The sequence below is a fragment of the Capra hircus genome, chromosome 13, assembly GCF_001704415.2.
Source record: "Capra hircus breed San Clemente chromosome 13, ASM170441v1, whole genome shotgun sequence".
NCBI lineage: Eukaryota > Metazoa > Chordata > Mammalia > Artiodactyla > Bovidae > Capra > Capra hircus.
The window spans coordinates 62,049,503-62,074,256 of NC_030820.1; the positions used below are offsets into that span (position 1 = coordinate 62,049,503).

At 46.3% G+C, this 24,754-nt stretch overlaps 1 long non-coding RNA gene across 1 annotated transcript; it reads left to right on the plus strand.

The window, feature by feature from the left end:
• LOC108637411 lies at positions 16,414-17,768 on the plus strand. The gene is made up of 2 exons (XR_001919055.1): positions 16,414-16,995; positions 17,581-17,768. It is a non-coding gene; the product is annotated as an uncharacterized LOC108637411 (long non-coding RNA).

Sequence of the window (24,754 nt, forward strand, 5' to 3'; positions counted from 1 at the left end):
TTTCTATTCAGCTTTCAGTGCTGGAGCCTGAGAACTGCTACTTGTTTGTCCCTTCAGAAGAAGTTTATAAACTCCAACTGGAAACTCCATAGAACAGATGAGGAAAACCTCTGTGATGCCTACCTGCTGGTGAAGGCTGGGCTCTGAGCCCTGGGCTGACAGAGGATGAGACCCTCCAGGAACACACACAGGGGCCCGTGGATAAGCAGCCTAGCTTGATTCCTCTCCTGTCTCTGGTGGCAGACTGAGCCCAGATTTTGGTCACAGACCGGGTCCTGACCCTTAATTACACCCCCAGACGTCACTTGGTTCTGCCCCTGACTGAGCCCAGAACACCCAGACTGAGCTTTCCATTAATCACACCCCCAGAGAGCACTTGGTTCTGCCCCTGCCTAAGCCCAAAACAGTCGGATTGAGCTTTGGCTCCAATGTTGACTGAGCTCTGACACTGGTCATGGATAGTGACCTGACCTGTGTCTCAGTCTGATTCATGAACCTGATCAAACACTGAGCCCCAAACCATGACTCATCATGGTCCTTGATCCTTCTTTTCACGTTAGCCATTGTGGCTAAGGTGAGGGTGTGAGGAGGGGTCAGTGCCAGCTGCCGGAAAGAGACCCCAAACCACAGGTGCCAGTCCCTCCCTGAGCCTCAGAGCTTGCAGTGTTTGGAGGGAAACACTCCTGCAGCCGTGCCTCGTGAACGCAGGAGCCACTAAGAGCCCCGGGGTGTCCATGCCTCACACCGGGATTGTCTTCCAGACTGGTTCCCAGGGACGTGACTGAATCTCTGTACCGTCTCCCTCTGGGACGGTCAGTGCTGCCACCATCCCCCAGGACTGACAACTGAACCCAGTTAAAGGACGCTCTCAGATACTCCTCCTCGCAGTCAGGAAACCCTATGCTCGTCACCCTCACCCCAGCAATAAAAAAACCATTTCTGTACATCCAGTGTGGTCTGTTGCGTTTCTTCCATTGAGATTTCAGAGAAGGCGAGGTATGGGCAATCAGGGCAGTGGACATCTGGATCCAAAGTTAGCAACACATTTGTAGACCGTGTCTTCCTCCTCCAATATGATGCCTACTCAAGTGTCACACAACCACACTGGAAACAACAAATATCAAAGTCACAGGAGAGCTTAGAGGTTATCATTTTCACCTCTTTGCTGAAAAGTCTAGGGAGACGGTGGCCCGGGCAAATGGCTTGGCACTGCAGGTGCACTTCACCATTGGTGCTCACGACAACCCACATAGTAGGCATGGCAAACCTCATTTTCCAGTTGAGGATACTGAGGTTCAGGGAAGGGAGGCGACTGGCCTAGGTCTCACAGCACAGAAAACCAGCATTTGTGTCTGCAGGAAAGGTCAGGTCACATTGAGGCCAGCTAGTGGGGCAGGAGAGTCCTTGGACTTGAATATGTTATTCCTCGACATCTGCTGTTTGAGTTGGTTGTTACGCCTGGTGCATTGGGCCCATGTCCACCTGGAACACTTGGTCCAGGAAGCCCAGATGGCTGCCCACTTGGCAACAGGCTTATAGCACCAGCAGAGACCTCTGGGTCACCTGTGTCCATCTTCTCCAGTCCCGCACCTGCATCTCAGTAGGAACCCGATGAACTCAGCTCTGACAAAGTACAAGTAGGGCTAGAGGCTTGAGGAGCTAGCCATCCTCACAGTAACTGTGGTCCCACCATCAGAGCATGGAGTAGGGAGAATGTAGCAGCCCAGGTGCCCAACCCTGGTGCTGGGACATGGAGGACCCCATCCAGCAGAGCCTTGCATCCGTCAGCAACCACCCTCTGCACTGTCTGAGCCTGGTTTATACACATCTGCGGTCCCTCTTCCCCTGGTTGTGGGCACAGAGCTGAGGGATGTGAGGAAAATCTTGTGGACAGACTTGTTCTCACCTCAAGACTGCAACCCAGGGGGTGGAGAGTGATGTGATGAACTCAGACCTGGAGTTGGCCCCAGCCTTCTGCTGCCTCATTGCAAAGTGGGTAAACGACCTGGTACCTGGATCGCTGTGCCAAAATGGAAATTAAAAGGGTACCAAGGGGATGGTGGTCAGACCTCAGTTCTGGATTCAGGCAGACTGCTTTCTAATCCTCTCTTTCCCAGTTGCTGGCTTGTGGCCTGGACAAGGAACTTCATCTTCCTGAACCTCAGGTCCCTAGTGTGCAGAATGAGACTAAGTATGGGAGTCTCCTGCCAGGTGTGCTGTGAGGATGTGGAGGGATAATGTGTGTAGGCTCCTAATACAACAGTGATGAAGATATTATAGTTATTGCTGGTGTCTGGTCACTTCACTCCCCTCCACCTCAGGTGTCCCATCTGTACATGACCTCACTGCACAGGGTTATGGAGAGAACGAAGGGAGATTAAGCATCCAATATGCTTTATGCTTAATCAATGGAAACCAGATTTCTTATTTGGTGCACTATAAAGACCACATGACCTAGATGGGCTCAGACTTCCGGTACACCTGCGTCTATAAATTCTGGCTCCCTGGTGACTAGTGTATAAGCTTTGGGAGGTGCAGTTCCTCACTAAGCCTCAGCTTCCTGTCAGGACCATGTTACAGATTCCAAGAAATATGATGTCAAGTACAAGTACACCTCATTAATTGTAGGGACTGGATGGAGCTTTCTGCAGAGAAACCCTCCCAGGCACTCCTGGGCTTGGAGGACTGGATTGATTAGTGATGTCTGCCCCAAGTTCAGGAGGGGAGAGTGGAACAATTGCATGTTCACCAGATCAGGACCAGGTCATCTTTAGTGGCCCCTCCAGGCGGTGATGGGGGCATGAACACCACATATTCACAGAGGTTGGGACTCTGGGACCTGCCTAGTGCTGTCAGGGGGAGGAGAGACCCTGATCTGGGTTCTAGGCTTGGCTCAGTTTATAACCTGTTTTGTGACTCTGAGGAAGACGTTCATTTTCTCCAGGGTCTCCACTTCCTCTAACTACAAAATGAATGGAGGCTTCCTGCTACACAGTTGACCCCTTGGTGTTCTGAGAGGTGGTCAGGAATGTCTGGGGGCTACTTGCTACATTCCCACCAGCTGGAGCAACGTACGTAGGGGAGAAACCTCGGGCCAGCCCCTCCCACACCCTTAGCCACTACGCATACCTGTGGCCAGAGAGAAGGGAGGGGGGTTCTAATGCAGCAGAAGTGCCCCGTGTCTGGGAAGAGGAAGATGTGCACAGAAAGTACTTGGAAACGGAGCAACATGCTCTCCCTCAGGATCACCCAGGGGCAGGGTCCCCGATCTGTGTGTTACAGTAACAGTGACAACAACACGTCAGGGAGCATGTGTTCATCAGCTACGATCACAAGGCATTGTTATGACACAGGGGACACGTCACGGAACAAAACAGACGAGATCCCTGCCTAGCGGGGCTCCCTGTCCAGTGGACGAGGAAGAAAGCTAATCTTTAGGGACCTCGTGTCCAGATTTATACATGCTAACTGTGTACCCTTCAGACCAGTTCAGTGATGTAGGTACACCCATTTGCCCTATTTACAGGTGAGTAAACTGAGTCTCTAAGAGGGAAAGATCATGAGGCTAGTAAGTGGCAGCACTCTGATTTGCTTGCAGCCTCCTCATACTTTCAAGAACTGCACACATGGCCCCTTGTCTCTCTCCCTATTTTCCAGGGCTCCTGAATGCTGCCTTAGGTCACCACTCACTACTATGTATTGCAATAATAGTAATTATGATGACCTCTATTATTCATGGAGCACCTTCCTCAGCCAGGGCTGGGTTGGACTCTCTACTGACATTACCTCATTTAGTGCCCCCAGCAGCTCTTCTAAGGTAGAGGATATTCTAGTGCTCATTTTCATGGTTGAAAGGAAACAAAACAGGGCTTAGAGAGGTTATGACATTTACCTGCTGTCACACCACCAACAAGGAAAACTTCTGGGATGTACACCCAAGGATGACCTAAGAGCAAGCTTATTGTGCTTTAAGAAATAAAACACATGGATTACAGGATTGGGTACATTTTAATTAATCAGCATTAAAAATGCTTATGCAAGCTCTAAAAAATATTTATTGAAAATCCGCTCTGTGTCAGGACCTGGGCACGAAGCCTGTGGTTTTGGCCCTTATGGCTTCAGAGAGGGGGCGGTTATCACTGTGCCTAAGGAGCTGATGGGATTCATGCTCAAAGCAAGAGTGTGGGGTGGCCCAGCAGATGGGAATGTAGCAAGTATCCCTTAGATGTTGCTGACCACCTCTCAGAGCCCTGCGGAGTCAATTATCTAGCAGGGGACCTCTGTTCATCTTGTAGTTAGAGGCAACAGAGACCTTGGGAGAAAATGAACATGTTACTCAGAGTCACAAAGCAGGTTATTTACTGGCCAAGACTGGAATCTAGATAAGGGTCTCCATTACCTTCTCCCAGCACCAGGCAGGTCCCAGAGTCCCACTGTCCATGAATGTGTGGTGTTGGTGTGCCCATCGCTGGCTACAGGGCTCTTGGATATGACCTGGTCCCACAGTGGCACACACACAGTGCCTCCACACTCCCCTCCTGAACTGGTGGCAGACATCACTAATCAGCTCTGAACCCTCCAAGTTCAGGAGCTGCCTGAGAGAGCGTCTTACCAGAAAGCTCTATTGAATCCCTACATTCAATCAGATCATATTTGAGACCATGGTGCTGTCTTCACTAACTCAGCCCTAGAAGGGAAACAGGCTTATGAGGAAGCACACAAGGAGCACACCTGTCACGGGCCGTCTATACACCATCACCCAAGGGAGCCAGAATTTGTGGACACCGGTATACTGGGTGCCTGGGCCCATTTTATCTCACTCAGTCTTTACTGCACACAAAAGTAAGAAATGCAGTAGCCATTGCTTAAGCATTCAGCATGTTGAGTGCTTTATCTTCTCAGTCTTCTCCATAGCCCTCTGGGGTGGGACCACGAATAGATGGGAGACCTGAGGTAGAGGGGAGTGAAATGGCCTGACAATGGAAACAACTGACATCATCATATCATCATTGGTATCACTGCATATCAGGGACCTACTTCATGCTCAGCCCTTCATACACATTATCCCACCACATCCTCACCACACGCCTAGAGCAGAATCCCATCTTTAGTCCCATTTCACACACAGGGCACCTGAGGCTCCAGGAGATGAAGCTCCTTGTCCAGGCTTCACAGCCAGTAACAGGAGGAGGGGATTCAAACTCAGCTGGCCCAGCACTAGAGCTGGGATATGATCACCAGCACCTCAATACCCTTTTAATTTCCATTTGCCACCAGGATCCAAACACAGCTTGACTACCTATTTTACCAGCTGAAGCCTGGGACCAACACCAGGTCTGAGCTCACTATATCACACTCAGTCCCCTGGGCTGTGTCCTGAGTAGGGACAATTCTCTGCACAAGGTTTCTGCATAGCCCTCAGCTCTGCGCCCACAACCAGGAGATGAGGGGACTCAGATATTAGCAGAACTGGGCACAATCTGGGAGGATTGTCTGCTGATGGGCCCAAAGCTCTGCTGAACAGGGTTCTCCATGACCCAGGCTTAGGCTGGGCACCTGCCCTGTGCTTTGATGGTGGGAACAGAGTCAGGGTGAGGAAGGCTAACTCCTGAAACCTCTGGACATACCCCTACATTTCCTGGCTGCTATCATGTCCAGGACAGGGTTCCAGGTTTCTACTGAGATGCAGGTGGTCAAATGGAGGAAACAACCCTGGGTGACTAGTGGGTGCTCCCAACCTAATGCCAACTGGACCAGGTGTTCCGGGTGGACAGGGGCCCAGTGCACCAGACATTACAACCAACTCAAACAGCAGAGGTCAAGGAATAAACAGGGTATTCAAGTCCAAGGACTCTCTTGCCCCATCAGCTGGCCTCAAGGTGATCTGAGTGAAATGTCCTTCCCTGGGGACCCAAACATTGGGCCCTGTCCTTGTGAGGACTGGGCCAGTCACCTCCTTTCCCTAAACCTCTGTTTCCTCAACCGGAAAGTGGGGCTTTCTGAACCTCCTCACAGAGCTGTCCTGAGCACCAGTTGGGAAAGTGGACCTGCAGTGCCAAGCCCAGGCCCTGGCACTCACCTGCCCCTACTGGGAGCTGATCATCATGGCTGATGAATGCCACTCACTGCTGCCCCCAGAGGACAAAAAGGAAGCTGGCTTTGTCCTGAGTGTGGTCTGTGATGAGACACTACCCAGCACCAGCCAGTGTGACTCCAGAAGGCCATGGCCAGGTGGGTGTGGGTCTTGTGAGGACAGGCCGGTGAGAAAGGAAAGAGGCGGAAGCCTGAGGGAACCATATCCCCATGGGGCAGCCAGACTCAGGGAGGAAAAAAACCTGGGAGCAAGAGTCATACAAATGTGCCACAATGATCTTCAAATGAGAAACCAAGGAAATTCTGAATCATGGCTCACAGTCATATCAAGTCACACAGGACATTAGCAGTCATCTGGTCAAATTCCCAAGCATCTCTAAGGATGGGACCCTCACCACCTTATTAGAGAGTGGACGGCCTTATCAGATGCCACAGAGATGCTTGGAGCATTCTAGAACCAGGTCAGGGTCTTGGGACCCACATGAGAGGAAAGCCCTAGAGGAAAGGGTGGTAACAGCTTCCTGAGGGCAGAGAAGAAGGGAAAAAGTCAAATGATAATGATCTGCTGTGACAGAAGCTAGCAAGAAGCTGAGCTAGGGGAAGAGGGTGGGGGGACCACCTCCGGTGAGCCATCACAGAGGTTGCGAGGTGATGTCGAGAGCCAGGGACAACTTGGCAGGTGAATTCTGGGAAAAGGGAACAGTCTGTGTGGAGGTCAAAGGCAGCAAAAGGGCTGACATCTTTCTGGAACAGAAGTAATTCGGTAGGGCTATGGAAGGAGACGGCTATAGGGTTTGGGGTGGCAGTGAACAGTACCACAAGGCCTTGATGGGGTTGCTGTTTTGAAGCTGAGTGCTTCAACCTCTGGCCGCTGCATTGAGAGTAGAGGGGTTAGCGGCATGTGTGCATAGGAATCCTGCATACATGAGGGTACCTATGGAGGTAGATTTTGTTCACTCACAGAAGTAACTCTACTGGCTAAATGATGTAGGTAGACAGGGAAGAGGGTGGTCCTGAACAATTGAAAATATTTGCCCTAAGGCCAGCTCTACTGTGAGGGATTTTATGGCGAGCACTCAGACATAAGAGAAGGTTTGGAAGGAATGACCTCACTGGGCACTGACCCTGACTCTGTGGGCCACAATTCTAGCCCCATATCTGTCCCCGTCTTTCTGGAAGACCTCAAGCTGATTTCCAAATACTGATCGAATAGTATCATAATTTCCCTCTAGACTGCGTTTCCAAGTCCTGATGCAATTAAGCTGGATGATCACCATGAGTCCTTCTACCAGAATATTCTCCACTTCATCCATTCTCGGTCTTTATCCAAGCCCCCGCTTTCAATGGCCACTGTCTTGGCAGCACGAGAACCTGCTTTTAGTCTTGGCACAAAGTCCTCTCCATATCCACCCATTTCAATTCAACCATCCTGGGTGACCTTTGCTTCGGAAGTCTCTCTGCATTCACTCTGGACAGGGGTTATCTTCATTGGAATCTCCTTGGATGGCTCTGAACACAGAGCTTGTTTCCGGGGCAGCCTCCCTGCCCATCGCTATCCGGGAGATATAATGGCCATCAGCACCCAGCGAATTCAGGAGGCTCTGCAGGCGGGCAAGGATTTTGTAAGTATTTTCCTCCAAACCTGTGAATGCTGCCTTCCCCTTTAATGCCACCCTACATGGAGATCTTCAGAAGGCTCTGGGGCAAGAGGCAGAGGGATAGGGCCACATGAATTAGCTAATATTGTCAATATAGCAAATTAAGAAATCAATTATGTTAGGAGAAGTCTCAAACTGGTGAGCAATGTGGCGTCATGATGTGGTGCCTATTTATTTGTTCATACCTTTATTCTGCAAACCTTTATTTGGTTGTACTGGATTAGGTGCAGGTTTTTTTCCTCTCAGTTGGGAATTCACAAAGTTACAGTCCCTATCTAAGGAGTTCACAGCCTGCTGAGAAAGGAGGCAAGTCATCACTAATTGTACCAAGGATTCTGATCAGAGAATGAAGGCAACAAGATAGTAGAGTGGGACCCCTGACCTAGACTCTGGGAAGGGGCCTAGAGTGGGCTTTATAGAGGATATGATGTCTTACTGAAACTGGAGACTCAGCAAGAAGTGACTCATGTAAAAATGCAAAGAAGAGGGAAATGTTCTAGGCAGAGAAGCCAGAAAATGCAAATGACCTCTGTGTAAAGAGCACCGACCTGGAGTCAAGCGTGACTTTCCAAATACTCTCTCCTCTACGCAGTGGCTGTGTATCTTTGTGCAAGTTGCTCCAGGTTCCTGACCTGAGCTGCCCGTCTGTAAGAGAGCAGATAACCACGTCCATCTTCAAGGACTGTTGAGTGTCAGAGTGACAGGTGCGCATCAAAGATCCCATTTCCCTGTGGGTAATTCTCACTCCTGTTCCTCCCATGACTGTCCAGGTGTCAGGAAAAGATGTTTCAGCTTTGGAGACTAGTTCTCTTGTGTGGCCTGCTCACTGGGACCTCAGCATCTCTTCCTGACAACAGTGTTGTGACAGAGCTGCAATCTGCTCTTAGAAAAGAACTTGAGATTGATGACAGTGCATCTGAATGTGAGTCAGAAAGCGGGATGAGCGGTGGCAACTATTTCTCTAATTTTGAAAAAATTCACTCAATTTTTCATCTTTTATTTGTCATTTACATTATTTAAATTAAATATTTTATTTATATTTGAAGCATATTCTTCTTTTGGGTCATTCAATCTTCTTGGGAATTTGTATCATCTAATTGGAAATTAATCCCTACCAAACCTAGGTAGGCTTAAAACTACCCACCTTTCCAGTTAGTCATATCGCTTTTTATTCGGATTTCTTAAGAGAACTTGGCCTTCTCATTTCCTGGGAACATTACCAGCACACTGTCAAACATTCTTTATAGGAGAAACTAACTTCTGAAAATGACTGCCCTTAAACCTTTCCAGGACTTAGGCAACCTTCAAAAATATACTTTCCAGTTTCATTGCTGATAAAACTGAGCTTGGAAACAGAGGGTCTAAATCAAGGTCACCTAGTAAATTACAGGACCAGGTGTAGTTTCCATCTCTGTTTGCATCATTATAATTAGGTGACACTGTCCATTGCAGAGCCAAGTAGCACTACCATGATTACATATCTTTTCCTGTAGCCTTTTGTTTTTTCTTGAGCTAATTATTGCCTGATTTCTCATTTGACTTACTTTCGAAACATATATTCTTAATTCTTTCCAAATGTGCCATTCTACATCTACCATCACCCTGTCAAATCCCTTTTTCTCTGAATGGCCCCCACTAGGACACTCTGTCCTTCTCCAGTATGAGTCATTTCTTTATAGGCCTGCTATAGGACTGTTCCAGGGAACCCTATTTGCCACTTTCATGAGTTGGAGCCATAATTTTTCCTTGATTCTAGATTTTCCATTTCTTAGTTTATTCCAAAGTTATTTCATTTGTTTGAGTATCTTATTAGTCACTATTAGAAGCTGGTGTTCAATCAATATCTATTGCCTACAAAGTGGATTGATTGCTTTGTTGATGAATGATGAATATACATTAGTATGAAGGCAGCATAGAGGAAACAAGGTCTCCTAGCTGTGGGACTTTAGGCCCATATCTTAACCTTTTGATCTTTTATTTCCTCATATGAAAGTGCAGATAATAGTAATGCCAGCTTTATGGAGTTGTAAAGACTGAATGAAATAACAGAGTCAAACAGTCGCATCTGGTGCCTGTGCATAGGAGCTGAGTCATAAGTTGTGACTCACACTAAATGGAGATTGCTTTTGCAGCTGTCCTTGAGAAAGAGAAGGCTGATTTTGAGTTGCTCCAGGATTTCACATGTTTGGAGAAAGCAGTTACTGAGAAGATCCAGGAATATGAGACCTTGTTGGACAAGAACATTATTGAAAATCTTCAACTACTTATCAGATGTTTACGGTGAGTTGATGTTGAGTTCACACTGAAGTTCTTGTTCCAAAAGAGAATATATATCTTTGGGGAGGTAAGTTTAAGATCAAAGACAGAAAAGTAAAAAAAAAATTTTTTTAAACCCTTCTGCACCCCTGAGAGTGGAACTGGTGTGAGGCCAGCTCTTCTAGAGTTTGAGGAAATTAGAGGCAGGGCTGCAGGACCTATCAAGGGGCTTAAAGGTCTAGGCTTGCTTCTCATGTGATTTCAGGCTCAGGATGAAGGTTCTCTTCACTCTCGTCTCTACTTGTTTGCTGGTACCTTAAGTCACTTTTCCAATGAATAAAACTTTTCTTCCCTGAATATAGCTGAGTATAAAAGTCTAAATGACCTCAGGACAGAAGAAACTAGAATTTATACCATATATATGGCCCCATACATGAAATCTGGGAGCCAAGCAGTTCTGGGTTCAAAATCTGGTTCTGCTAAAAAAGAATGAAATAATGCCAGTGGCAGCAAGAAATAGAAGGATGTAGAGATAATCATACTAAGTGAATTCAGAGAAAAACAAATATCACATGATGTCACTTACATGTGTAATCTAAAAGATGGTGCTATGAACTTACACAAAACAGAAATAGACTGGTGAGCAAAAAAAAAAACAACTTATGGCCACAAAAAGGGAAAGGAGTATGGGAGAAAAATCAGGAGTCTGGCATTAACATGTAGACACTGCTGTATATGAAGCAGACAACCAACAAGGACCTACTAGATAACACAGGGAAGTATGCTCAGTATTTTGTAACCACCTATAAGGGGAAGAATATGAAATGAAAAGTATCTCTATCTCCACCTATATATACCTATATTTACATTTGTCTAATGGAGAAGGAAAAGGCAACCCACCCAAGTAGTCTTGCCTACAGAATCAAGAGGAGCCTGGTGGACAGAGGAGCCTGGTGGGCTACAGTCCGTATGGTCGCAAAGAGTCAGACACGACTGGAGTGACTAGCACACACGCATATCTATCTGTCCATATATATCTGAGTCACTTAGCTGAACACCTGCAACCAACACAGCACTGAAAAGCAACTATACTTTAATTTTTTAAGAAACCAAATTCTGACTCTGGCACATATTTACCCTGGAGTCTAGGGGGAATTACAATTTTCTCCTGCCATGCCATCCAGTGGAGAGAATCCAACCTCTGAACTGGGCTAGCATGAAGACCAAAGCAGGCAAAGTCAGTCAGGCTCTAATGCTCAGCATGAGACTGGCATAGAGAAGAGCCCAGCAATGGCTGCGTGATGAATGACAAGAGTGAACTGTGGTTTTTGCACAGGTTGACAATCAGGAGCATCAACATGGGGAATATCACACTCCAAGCGACTCTTCAAGGCCCACGCATTAACCTGAGTATCCCCATCGCTGCTAAGGTCACCCTGACCCTGTGAGTATTGGTTAGAATTGGAGGTTTGAGAGATGCAGTGGGGTATGCCAACAGATCTCCAATCTGGCATCAGGTACCTTCCATGCTTCTGACTTGGTCTCCCAATCTGTAAAAGAAGGAGACCTTTCCAGGTCTAAGGGCTTCCTTGGTGGCTCTGTATGGTAAAGAATCTGCCTGCAAGGTGGAAGACTTGGGTTCAATCCCTGGGTTGGAAGGATCCCCTTGAGAAGGAAACGGCTACCCACATTCTTGGGCTTCCCTGGTGGCTCAGAGGGTGGATCCCTGGAAAAGGGAGTGGCCACCAAGTCCAGTATTCTTTCCTGGAGAATTCCATGGACAGAGGAGTCTGGTGGGTTATGGTCCATGGGCTTGCAAAGAGTAAAACACACCTGAAATCCTGCCATTTAAAATGTTCTAAGAAACACTGGCCATAACCAATCTTTTTGTTAAAAAATCCTCCATGAAATATATGTCCGAAATCATCGTGATTATCTAATTATAAAACTTGAAAGCTGAGAAGATCGAACATTTATACCCTTTGATAAAGTTGCCTGCAGCATCACTTTGTCCCTCAAGAGTCTCTTTAAATGACAGTGACCAGTACGGGCCACATAGTATTGTCAGTATGTCATGAAGAGCATATGCAATTATATGGAAACTATAATTTTTAAGTGCTTTAATTACTTGAAAGATACAAAGAGATAACATGAAGATGTGCAGAAGAGTCTTTATCAATAAAATGCACTAGGATTTCATCATTTATTAGCTATGAGATCTTGGAGGATAGTTACTTAACCTCTCTATACCAAGTGTTTCCACATTCGGAAAATAGAGATAGTAATTTTCTGTCTTGGTAGTGCGATCATGATTAAATGAATTAATCCAGTTAAAATATTTTTGTTTGAAATACCTAACACAGAATTGGTGCTAAAGAAATGTTGACTGTTCTGTTTATTTTAATCATCAGTGTCATACTGCTTAGAAATTTCACATGACAGAAACCCCTGTGGCCAGGAGAAGAAAAACCTCATATAAGAATGTAGATTCTGTCAAGAATACAGACAATATTGACATTGTCCATAGACACCCCATCTAATGTCTACAGAGAAGGGGACTCAAGTGAGCAACAAGAAAGGATTTGCCACCTCTGTTAACTATGAATCTTATTCCCTACAGGCCTCTGCTGGGTGCGGTTGTTGACCTGACCCTCAACTTTGTCGTACAGACAAGTATCAGCATTAAAATTCAGGAAACTGGTACCTTAATGGAGGTCATAGGAGAATGCACCTACAGGCAAGCCAGGATATCACTCCCCTTCATGAACAGGTCAGGCCCAGATATCTCAGCAGAGTGGGACTCCCTGAGGAGTTGGAATCCCTAATTTCAGCCCTATTCCTATATCTGGGAGGGAGCAGAATATGGTGAAAAAGAGGTGAAGCTCTGGAGACAAGCTAGCTTTGCCACTGACTTATGGTTTTATCCTCATTTTAGCTCTAGGATCTCCAGTGTTCATTTTTAAACTGAGGATGGTAGTGATCCCTAATTCATAGGCTACTGTGTTGACCAAATGAGAAAATGCAAGGGTTTAGCATGCAACCTGGCACTATGCTCTCAGTAATAGTAATATCCATGTTGACTTTCTGTCTCTCGGTTCTTCCCCTAACTGAGACAGGAGTGTTGACCTCTCCAGCCATAACTGTGAATTTGCATATTTCACCTTTCAGCTTCATCTGTTTTTGCCTCATGCTTTTTGAAGCTCTCTTGTTAGATGCTTGCACATTTAAATTGCTATGTCTATTTGAAGAACTGACCTTCTCATATTATATAATGTCCCTCAATAATAATAATGATGATAATAATTTACTGTGTTTCCCTTCTTGCCTCTAGTTAGGAGGGGCAAGAGGAGTAGCAAATGCCTACCATGGGCTCTAATTTCAGATTGTCCCCAAATCATCCTCCACACACTGGGAAATTCCCGAAATACGATCTTGGAAACTGAATGCTCTCCTTTTAAATCACTGATTTCTGGTAACACACCAAATCTGCATCTTATACTGTGTGCTTGAAAGAGCATGTTTAACCCAGGGAAGAAGGTGGAGGGAGAAAGGCTGACCGTGGTCATGGTTGGGAGAGGAGAAATGGTCTGGATGCTGACAGCTGGGGCAGGTTGGCTTTGGCAAGGAACCAGGCTGAGCCCTGAACAGCGGTCAGTCCATACTGCCTCAACAAGGGATCTGATCACAGGTTGCCTAAAGACCCCCAGAACAGAAAACAGGCCCTGAAGCCTACCATCACTTGGGAAAACTGAGATGTAAGTCCAAATGCCTGAGCCCTGCTGGACAATGCCTAGCCTATAGCGCCAGAGAAATCATCCTGCCTTCTGGGTCTCAGTGACCGTATCTGGAAAATGGCATTCCACTCTACTGCTCCAAACCCTCTGGGGGCTTTTCTCTCCACCTTGGGTAAAATCCCAAGCCCTCCTCAGGGCCATCTAGACTATCTGATCTGGACCCACCCTCATATCACTGTGCTCTCCCCCTTGCCACTCTGCCCTAGACACACTAGCTTTTGCTCTCAGCCTCAAACAAACTCCTTCCACCTCGAGACCTGTGCAGAGGCTGTTCTGGATGCCAAGTACACTTATCCCCCATCCCATTTCAATGTACATCTCATCACTCAGGGTCTAAAACAAGGTTCCTCCCTTTGGCTCTTGTAAGAATCTTCTCTTGCCCTTCTGAATACTTTCTGCAAGTTGTCATTATATATTTAATTGTAGGTTTACGTCATTTATTCCCTCAGCCAAAAATGTGCTGAGCATATCCTCCATGCCAGGCAGTCACCACTCTGAGCTCTGGAGAATGTATCGGTGACTTCAGGCAAAGAAGTTGCTCTCCTGGAGCTTATTCTCTTAGGGAATGACAAACAGACAAGCATTCAGTCCAACAATAAACATCCCACGAGGTAAATGTCAGGTGGCAACCGTCCCTGGGCAGAGCAGCACACTGAACAGGGTGCCATGATGCAAAGCCCTCTCTTAGGCAGCAGTCACGCAGGGCTGCCCTGAAGAGGTGACAGTTATGCTGGGGGCTGAAGGTGGGAAGGAGCCAGCCTTAGCCACATGTGCTTTGTATTTAGTCACCAGACTGGGAGCTGCTTGTGCTTTGTTTATCCCTCTGTCCCCAGTCTGGCTTGGTTCCTGGCATGTACGGTTGTTGCTGTATAAATCTGTGCTGAATGAATGAATGGAAGGATAGATGGATGGATGGATGGATGGATGGATGAGGTCTCATGTTTGTGATGGGACTCTCATGAGCTGCTGGTCAGTCATGTGGCTCTAGGTGATGATCCCCCTGAGTAGAAGCTCAAGTCACCTGACTTCAAGGTGCTCCACCATGTCCCGCCCTCTTCCCATTGCTCTGCCAACTTCCTGGTCTTTATCAGTTCCATCTCCAGCTTCACTGGACTGATCAGCGATATCATAAATACTGTGACCACACTCGTGAATCTGGTGGAGACGTACATAGTGCAGTACATGGTGAGTACCCCACTTCTGGCAGCTCAGAGCCAGGCCAGGTGGGGGGCAGATGTGACATTCCCTGGGTGGGCTGTACTCTTTGGGCACCTTCCCTTCTGAGGTGCCCACTTCCTTTGGGCTGTCAGCTGCTGCTCCCCTCCTTCATTCAGTCTCGTGTGTGGAGAAGGGGAGGAGGGATCTGATATTAGCAGAAATCACTGGATTCCAACTTGAATCATATACCATACCCATGTACTGCCAGTAGGCCTCTTAGCAATATACTTTATTGAATACAATTTTATTTAATTGATTTAAATATAAAAAGTACATATACCATAAGTAAGATTCTGTGCATCATATGCAAACCACATGTACCATGTGCCAGAAATGATTCTAAATTAGTCACTCTGGAATTTGGATGGGGATCATGGTTTATGGGAGGAAAATTCCTCCAGAGGGCTCTGTGATTTACTAAACTGGAGGGCCACTGCTCAAGCTGTGGTTCTCAGAATAGCAACACTGACCTCATCTGAACACTTGTTTGAAATGCAGACTCTCAGGTCCTACCTCAGATCTGCTGACTCAATAATTTGCATTTTCACGAGATCCGTGTGTATTGCACACACACAAAATCATTGGAAACACTTCTCTATGGTTCCCAGGGCCTCATTTGACTACTTAAAATTCCAGTGTTCCAAAGGTCAAGGTTTCTAAGAGCATAGCGTTCTGGAATGGTAAAAGTCTAGATTTTGAGGTTTTAATCTGAAGTTTTAGGATTCTAGCATTCTCTGGCTCTCAGATTTAGGTCTTCTGGGTTTCCATCATTATAGCTCCCTAAGGGTCAGAGGTTCTGAGGTCCCGAGTAGGGAGCACCTCTGCAGGTGGTTTGCAGGGTGCTCCCAGTGGATAATGATTGGTCCTCTTTCTCTCCTGTCTCTCCTCAACTCCCTCCCCATCCCAAATCATCCCTGCCTTCCTCTCTCCATCTCTTGCTGTATCGTCCCTGGTGTCCTGTGACCCTCAGCTGTGCCCACGAATCCCCACCATCATCAGCTCCTTGAGTGGGAATTTGGTTCAGAACGTCGATGGTAAGTCGCAGCCTGGGGAAGCGGTGGGTGCTCCCTCTGCAGCCTTCCAAGGGGCAGGCACACTGCTGTACATCTGCTTGACAGGCAGGACTGTCAGGGGACCCAGGAGAAGTTCAGGATCCTTTGTCCTGAGCAAGTTAGGAGAGTGTGGCTCTGGGAATGGTGTCCCTGCAGACTGAGGGCTTCTATTGCCCTCCTTTCTTAAACCTGTGGAACCAGCTGCACAGAATGATGCAAGAAAAAGGACAGGCCAGATCTGGGTTCAAATTCTGCATTTGCTCTTAGCAGCTGTGGGGTCTTGGTCAACTGGTTCCACCTCTCTGATCCTTGGGTTCCTCACAAATGAAAGGTTGTAAACACTGCCAAGCTGATGAGCGGATTTAAAGAAGAAACAGAAAGAGCCTAATATCCCATACTCATTGCTACTGAACACTGCCCCTTCCCTTTCCCTTCTTAGGAGGAGCTGTGGCTTCACCCCCAGCCCCTGGGGGCTTTCCTTGATCTGGGTCTCTGGCATGACTGGGGTTGCTGAGGCTGTGGGGCAACAGAAATGGGATGAGTAACAGTGTCAGGGTCCTGGAGGTGGTCCTCCTAGAAAACAGCCACAGGCCCAGTTACCTGGGCCATGTCTCTGTGCTTCGTATACAGCATCTCATTGTATTCCTTCAACAACACTGTGGAGTGGGTACTGTTATCATACCCATTTTACAGATGAACAAACGTAGGCTCAGAGAGACAGAGTGACATGCAAGAGATCCCTTGGTTGCCAAGTCTGACCTGCTGGAGGGTGGCAGCCACTGGGATCTAGTTTCTATTCAGCTATATCCAGATCTGGAGAAATGCTACTGATTTTGTACCCTCAGATACACTTCAGGAAACCACACAACAAATTGTAAACTGAAGAGGACAGATGAGAAAAACCACTGTGATGCCCGCCTGCTGGTGAGGACCCGACTCGGGCCCCTGGGCTAAGGGAGGATGAGGCCTCCCCACAGGGGCCTGTGGAGAAGGAGAAGCAAGTCTTGGCTTCTCTTCTTTCTCTAGTAGCAGAGTGAGCTCTGATCTTGGTCACATCCTGAGTCCTGACCCTCAGTCACACCCAGATTGTACTTGATTCTGGTCCTTGACTGAGCCCGGAGTGCAGTCAGCTTGAAGTTTAGCTCAAGTTGCTGACTGAGCCCTGACACTGGCCACAGATAGACACACAGACTGTATCTCAGTCTGATCCCTGATTCTGATCGTATGCTGAGCCCTGAGCCCTGGCTCCTCTGAGCCTTGCTCAGTCTTTTCACATCGGTCATTGTTGCTAATGTGGGGGTGGGAGGGCGGTGGGAGGGTGAGGGGATGAGGAGGGGTCAGGGCCAGGTGCCCAGAGAAAGACCCCAAACTACAGGTGCCAGTCCCCCACCCATAAGCCTCAGAGCTCGCAGGATTTGTGCTGAAGCACTCTGGCAGCTGTTCCTGCTGAACGCAGGAGCCGGTAAGGGCCCCGGGGTGTCCACGCCTCACTCTGGGGTCTCCTTCCAGATTGGTTCCCAGGGACATGGCAGAATCTCTATACCATCACCCTCTGGCACGGTTGGTGCAGCCATCATCCCCCAGGAGTGACAACTGAGCCCAGTCAAGGACACTCTCAGATACGCCTCCTCACAGTCAGGACACCCTATGCTCCTTGCCCTCCACCCCCAGCAATAAAATGGCATTTCTGCACCTTCTGTGTGGCCTGTGGCATTCCTTCCATTGGGATTTTGGGGGAGGTGAAGTACGGGCAATCAGGGCATCAGAGACCTGGATCCAAAGCTGGAAGGGACATTTGGGATTTTCCAGCCGCAACGTCTTGTCTTACAAAGGGAAAACTTGAGGCCCAGGATGGGCAAGAAAGTGACCTGAGGCATTGTGGAGACAGCCTCACTCTGCTTCCACTACAACACCACCATGATGGAGGGCTGCCTTCCCCAGCACACCTGACCTCATGACCTCCTCACATCACCATTCTCGCCAGGAGACTTGGCTCTTGCCCCCATTGTACAGATGAGGAAACTGAGGCTCACAGAAGACAAGTGATTCACCAGGGTTACAGGGTGGCAAGTGGCAGGGCTAGAACTTTAACCCATGTCCCTGGGAACACTTGCTCAGGTAGGTGACACCCTGAGTACTCAGTACTGAGCCACCTCTCCTCTGACCCCAGCAGGTCCCACCATCCTGGCCCTGCTCTCTTCTGAGCAGGACTGATGAGGTCGTCTCGAGTCCACTCTTCCTCCCTAACATGGAAGCCTTCAATTTCCCCTTTGCCCTGGAGTGGGGAGCAAGGCACGTGTTACTCACAGCTGCATCACGTGTGCAGAGGATTGACCCAAACTGTCATGTCAGGGTCCCCGGGCTTCTTCTTTCCAGAAGACCATCCGGTTTTCCTGACAATAGACCCAGAGAAACTTTGTCCTTTGTGCCATAGAACCATCTCAGTCTTTGTGCCATTCTGTAAGGGAAGGACCACTGCCATCCTCCTTGGAGACTCAGGTGAGGAGAGGTCAGGGTCACACAGAAGCCTGCACCAGCAGCTACTTCACCCAAGGGCTTTCTACTTGATGAAGGCTGCCTCACAAGGTCAAGTCACTTCAAGGAGCCCTTGAGCCGCTGGGGCTATATCCAGGGCCTTCAGCCAGATCTCACCAGCTCTGCTGAGTGGACCTTAGGTCAGGCTACTGCTGGGGCTAACGACAAGGCATAGGGTGAAAGTTGGACAAAGGTGAACTTGACTTACTTGGCCTCTACCTCTTGCTAGCTGTTTAATCTCAAGCAAGTTACTCTTAGAACCACAGTTCCCTCACCTGCCAAATAGAATGAACAGCAAAGCTTCCTCAGGACACTGGTGTGAGGTTTAAATGAGTCAGTGACTGGAAAGTGCTTAACCAGGGTCTGACACTGGTGAGCACGAGTCAGGCTCCACACGAGTCAGGCTCTGGAATTACTGTCAAACAGTGTTGAGAAACCACGTATTAAATCTTTAGACACTGTATCTCATGAGATTCTCATTTTTACTGAGTGATGCAGTCAATGGTTCTTGGGGAATGTGCGGCAAGTGAATCTCCAAGAGGAGAGGTGAAATGACTTCTCCAGGGTCACACACCTGGTCAGAGGCAAAGCTAGGTTTCATGTGAAGTTGGCCTCCTCCAGAGATTTTTCCTCCCCTGCTGGCCATAGCAAAAGGATGAGAGTTTTCCTCTCTGTCTAATTTTTGTGACAATCTCAACTCCCACAACTGTACACAAGAAGGTCTCACAATTCAGGACTTCTCTTGAGCAGTAGCCCCCTTTGGTCAGTGCTGAGCATTTGTCCAGGTAATTCTGTCCACATGGAAAATAATTGCTTGCCTCCTTGCAGCTTCTCAATTCTCCTCAGCCCTACAGCTCTGCTCAGGAGCCCTCTCCTGGCAAGTGGGGGCCACTCCTCAATGTTGCCCTAACAAAGAGCCTGTCTTTCCAGCTGGTAGGTCTACCCAAGCTACCTTGTCATCATTGTCCCATACAGACAGAGGGGGCAAGAAGGGTCAGCTCTCATGATTATGGTTGCATTTTTTGAAAGTAATCTTTTCCCCCATTTTTAATGGGTGGCAAGAAAACACAGAAGACCTATACATAGGGAAAGGAGTATGTCAAGGCTGTATATTGTCACCCTGCTTATTTAACTTATATGCAGAGTACATCATGAGAAATGCTGGGCTGGAAGAAGCACAAGCTGGAATCAAGATTGCCAGGAGAAATATCAATAACCTCAGATATGCAAATGACACCACCCTTATGGCAGAAAGTGAAGAGGAACTGAAAAACCTCTTGATGAAGGTGAAAGAGGAGAGTGAAAAAGTTGGCTTAAAGCTCAACATTCAGAAAACAAAGATCATGGCATCTGGTCCCATCACTTCATGGGAAAGAGGTGGGAAACAGTGGAAACAGTGTCACACTTTATTTTGGGGGGCTCCAAAATCACTGCAGATGGTAATTGCAACCATGAAATTAAAAGACGCTTACTCCTTGGAAGAAAAGTTATGACCAACCTAGATAGCATATTGAAAAGCAGAGACATTACTTTGCCAACAAAGGTCCATCTAGTCAAGGGTATGGTTTTTCCTGTGGTCATGTATGGATGTGAGAATTGGACTGTGAAGAAAGCTGAGTGCTGAAGAACTGATGCTTTTGAACTGTGGTGTTGGAGAAGACTCTTGAGAGTCCCTTGGACTGCAAGGAGATCCAACCAGTCCATTCTGAAGGAGATCAGTCCTGAGATTTCTTTGGAGGGAATGATGCTGAAGCTGAAACTCCACTGCTTTGGCCACATCATGCGAAAAGTTGACTTATTGGAAAAGACTCTGATGCTGGGAGGGATTGGGGGCAGGAGGAGAAGGGGATGACAAAGGGTCAGATGGCTGGATGGCATCACTGACTCAATGGATGTGAGTCTGAGTAAACTCTGGGAGTTGGTGATGGACAGGGAGGTCTGGCATGCTGTGATTCATGGGGTCACAAAGAGTCAGACACAACTGAGTGACTGAACTAAACTGATACAAAAAAGATCTTCATGAGCCAGATAACTACAATGGTGTGATCACTCACCTAGAGCCAGACATCCTGGAATGTGAAGTCAAGTGGGCTTTAGGAAGCATCACTAAGAACAAAGAGAGAAAAATCAAATCAATAAAATTAGAAATGAAAGTGGAGAGATCACAACAGACAACACAGAAATACAAAGGATGATAAGAGACTACTATCAGCAATTATATGCCCAAAAAATGGACAACGTGAAAGAAATGGACAAATTCTTAGAAAAGCACAACTTTCCAAAACTAAACCAGGAAGAAATAGAAAATCATAACAGACCTATCACAAGCACGGAAATTGAAACTGTAATCAGAAATCTCCCAGCAAACAAAAGCCCAGGTCCAGACGGCTTCACAGCTGAATTCTACCAAAGGTTTAGAGAAGAGCTAACACCTATCCTACTCAAACTCTCCCAGAAAATTGCAGAGGAAGGTAAACTTCCAAACTCATTCTATGAGGCCACCATCACCCTAATACCAAAACCTGACAAAGATGCTACAAAAAAAGAAAACTACAGGCCAATATCACTGATGAACATAGATGCAAAAATTCTCAACAAAATTCTATCAATCAGAATCCAACAACACTTTAAAAAGATCATACACCATGACCAAGTGGGCTTTATCCCAGGGATGAAAGGATTCTTCAATATCCACACATCAGTGAATGTAATACACCACAGTAACAAATTGAAAAATAAAAGCCATATGATTATCTCAATAGATGCAGAGAAGGCCTTTGAAAAATTCAACATCCATTTATGATAAAAACTCTCCAGAAAGCAGGAATAGAAGGAACATACCTCAACATACCTCAATAAAAGCTATATATGACAAACCCACAACAAACATTATCCTCAACGGTGAAAAATTGAAAGCATTTCCCCTAAAGTCAGGAACAAGACAAGGGTGCCCACTTTCACCGCTACTATTCAACATAGTTCTGGAAGTTTTGGCCACAGCAATAAGAGCAGAAAAAAAGATAAAAGGAATCGAAATTGGAAAGAAGATGTAAAACTCTCACTGTTTGCAGATGACATGATCCTCTACATAGAAAACCCTAAAGACTCCACCAGAAAATTACTAGAGCTAATCAATGAATATAGTAAAGTTGCAGGATATAAAATCAACACATAGAAATCCCTTGCATTCCTATACACTGATAATGAGAAAGTAGAAAAAGAAATTAAGGAAACAATTCCATTCACCATTGCAACGAAAAGAATAAAATAGTTAGGAATATATCTACCTAAAGAAACTAAAGACCTATATATAGAAAACTGTAAAACACTGATGAAAGGAATCAAAGAGGACACCAATAGATGGAGAAATATACCATGTTCATGGATTGGAAGAATCAATATAGTGAACATGAGTATGCTACCCAAAGCAATCTACAGATTCAATGCAATCCCTATCAAGCTACCAGCAGTATTTTTCACAGAACTAGAACAAGCAATTTCAAGATTTGTATGGAAATACAAAAAACCTCGAAGAGCCAAAGCAATCTTGAGATAGAAGAATGGAACTGGAGGAATCAACTTGCCTGACTTCAGGCTCTATTACAAAGCCACAGTCATGAAGACAGTATGGTACTGGCACAAAGACAGAAACATAGATCAATGGAATAAAATAGAAAGCCCATAGATAAATCCAAACACATATGGACTCCTTATCTTTCACAAAGGAGCCAAGAAAGTACAATGGATTAAGACAATCTTGTTAACAAGTGGTGCTGGGAAAACTGGTCAACCACTTGTAAAAGAATGAAACTAGATCACTTTCTAACACCACACACAAGAATTCCAGCTGAGCTATTTCAAATCCTCAAAGCCTTTCAATGTGTAAAAAAAAAAAAAAAAAAAAAAAAAAAAAAAAAAAAAAAAAAAAAAAAAAAAAAAAAAAAAAAAAAAAAAAAAAAAAAAAAAAAAAAAAAAAAAAAAAAAAAAAAAATCCTAAAAAAGCCTTTCACTGTGTGGATCACAACAAATGGTAGAAAATTCTCAGAGAGATGGGAATACCAGACCAGCAGACCTGCCTCCTGAGAAATCTGTATGCATGTCAACAAACAACAGTTAGAATGGGACATAGAAAAACAGATTGGTTCCAAATTGGGAAAGGAGCACGGCAAGAATATATTTTGTCATCCTGCTCACTTAACTTATATGCAGAGTACATTATGTGAAATGCTGGGGTGGATCAAGCACAGGCTGGAATCAAGATTGCCGGGAGAAATATCAATAACCTCAGATATGCAGATGACACCACCCTACGGCAGAAAGTGAAGAAGAACTAGAGAGCCACTTGATGAAAGTGAAAGAGGAGAGTGGAAAAGCTGGGTTAAAATTAAGCATTTAGAAAACTAAGATCAAGGCATCTGGCCCCAGCACTTCATGGCAAATAGATGGGAAAACGATGGAAACAGTGAGAGACTTTATTTTCTAGGGCTCCAAAATTACTGCAGATGGTGTCTGTAGCCATGAAATTAAAAGACACTTGCTCCTTGGAAGGAAAGCTATGACCAACCTAGACAGCATATTAAAAAGCAGAGACATTAGATTGCCAATAAGGGTACATTTAGTCAAAGCTATGGTTTTCAGAGTAGTCCTGTATGCATGTGAGAGTTGGACTATAAAGAAAGCTGAGCACCGAACATTGATGCTTTTGAACTGTGGTGTTGGAGAAGACTCTTGAGAGTCCCTTGGGCTTCAAGGAGATGCAACCTGTGAATCCTAAAGGAAATCAGTCCTGAATATTCATTGGAAGGACTGATGCTGAAGCTGAAACTCCAATACTTTGGCCACCTGATGCAAAGAACTGACTCATTTGAAAAGACCCTGATGCTGGGAAAGATTGAAAGCGGGAGGAGAAGGGGATGACATGGGATGAGATGGTTGGACGGCATCACCAACTCGATGGACTTGAATCTGAGTAAGTTCCAAAGTTGGTGATAGACAGGGAAGCCTGGTTTCTGCAGTCCATGGGGTCACAAAGAGTTGGACATGACTGGGCGACTGGACTGAACTGAACAGGAACAAATGGGAGCTACTTGCTACATTCCCATCAGCTGGAGCAATACCCATAGTGGAGAAACTTTGGGCCAGCGAGGCCCACCCTCTAAAGCACTATGCATACGTGTGGTCAACTGAACAGAGAGGGACCAGAGAGAAGGGAGGGGTGGGTCCTAATGCAGCAGAAGTGCCCAGTGGGGAGAGGCAGACATGCATGGAAAGTACTTGAAAACAGAGCATCGTGGCTCTCCCACAGGGAAGTCATCAGTGGGCACCCGACCTCTGTGCTATAGGAACACCAACAACACATCAGGGAGCATGTGTTCATCAGCTGCGATCACAAGGCATTGTTATGACACAGGGGACACGTCAGGGAACAAAACAGACACGATCCCTGCCTCATGGAGCTCCCAATCTAGTGGAAGAGCAAGGAGAGCACATTTCTAGGGACTGTGTGTCCGGGTTTATACATGTTAACTTGTGTACCCTTCAGACTGATTCAGTGAGGTAGGTACACCCACTCTGCCCACCTTCCAGGTGAGTTAGCTGAGTTACGAGAGGGAAAGCTCACAAGGCAGTGCTAGGATTTGAACCCAGTCCCATCACACTTTTAAGAACTGCACACACTGCCTCCTGTCATACTCTCTATTTTCCTGGGCTCCTAAATGCTGTCTTTGCTCACCACTCACTACTGTTTATTGCAGTAATAGTTATGATAATGGTCGCTGTTATTCATGGAGCACCTTATCTAGCCAAGGTTAGGGCTCTCTAATGACATTTCCTTCCATTAGTTCCCTGAGCAGCTCTTCTAAGGTAACCCAATATCTTAGGACATTCCATTTCTGGCTTCATGTTTAAAAGAAAGAAAAAAAAAAAGCTCTGATAAGCTAGGGCATTTGCCTGCTGTCACACAATCAACAAGGGAAAAGTCTGCGATAACCCAAGGCTGACTCTCTAAGAGGAAGCTTATTGTGCTGTTATAAATAAAATGCATGGATTTCTCAATGTGTACACTTTAATTAATCAGTGTTAATGAAAAATGCCTCTGCAGGCTGTAATAAATAATTATTAAGCATCTGTCTGTCAGGTCCTGGGGATG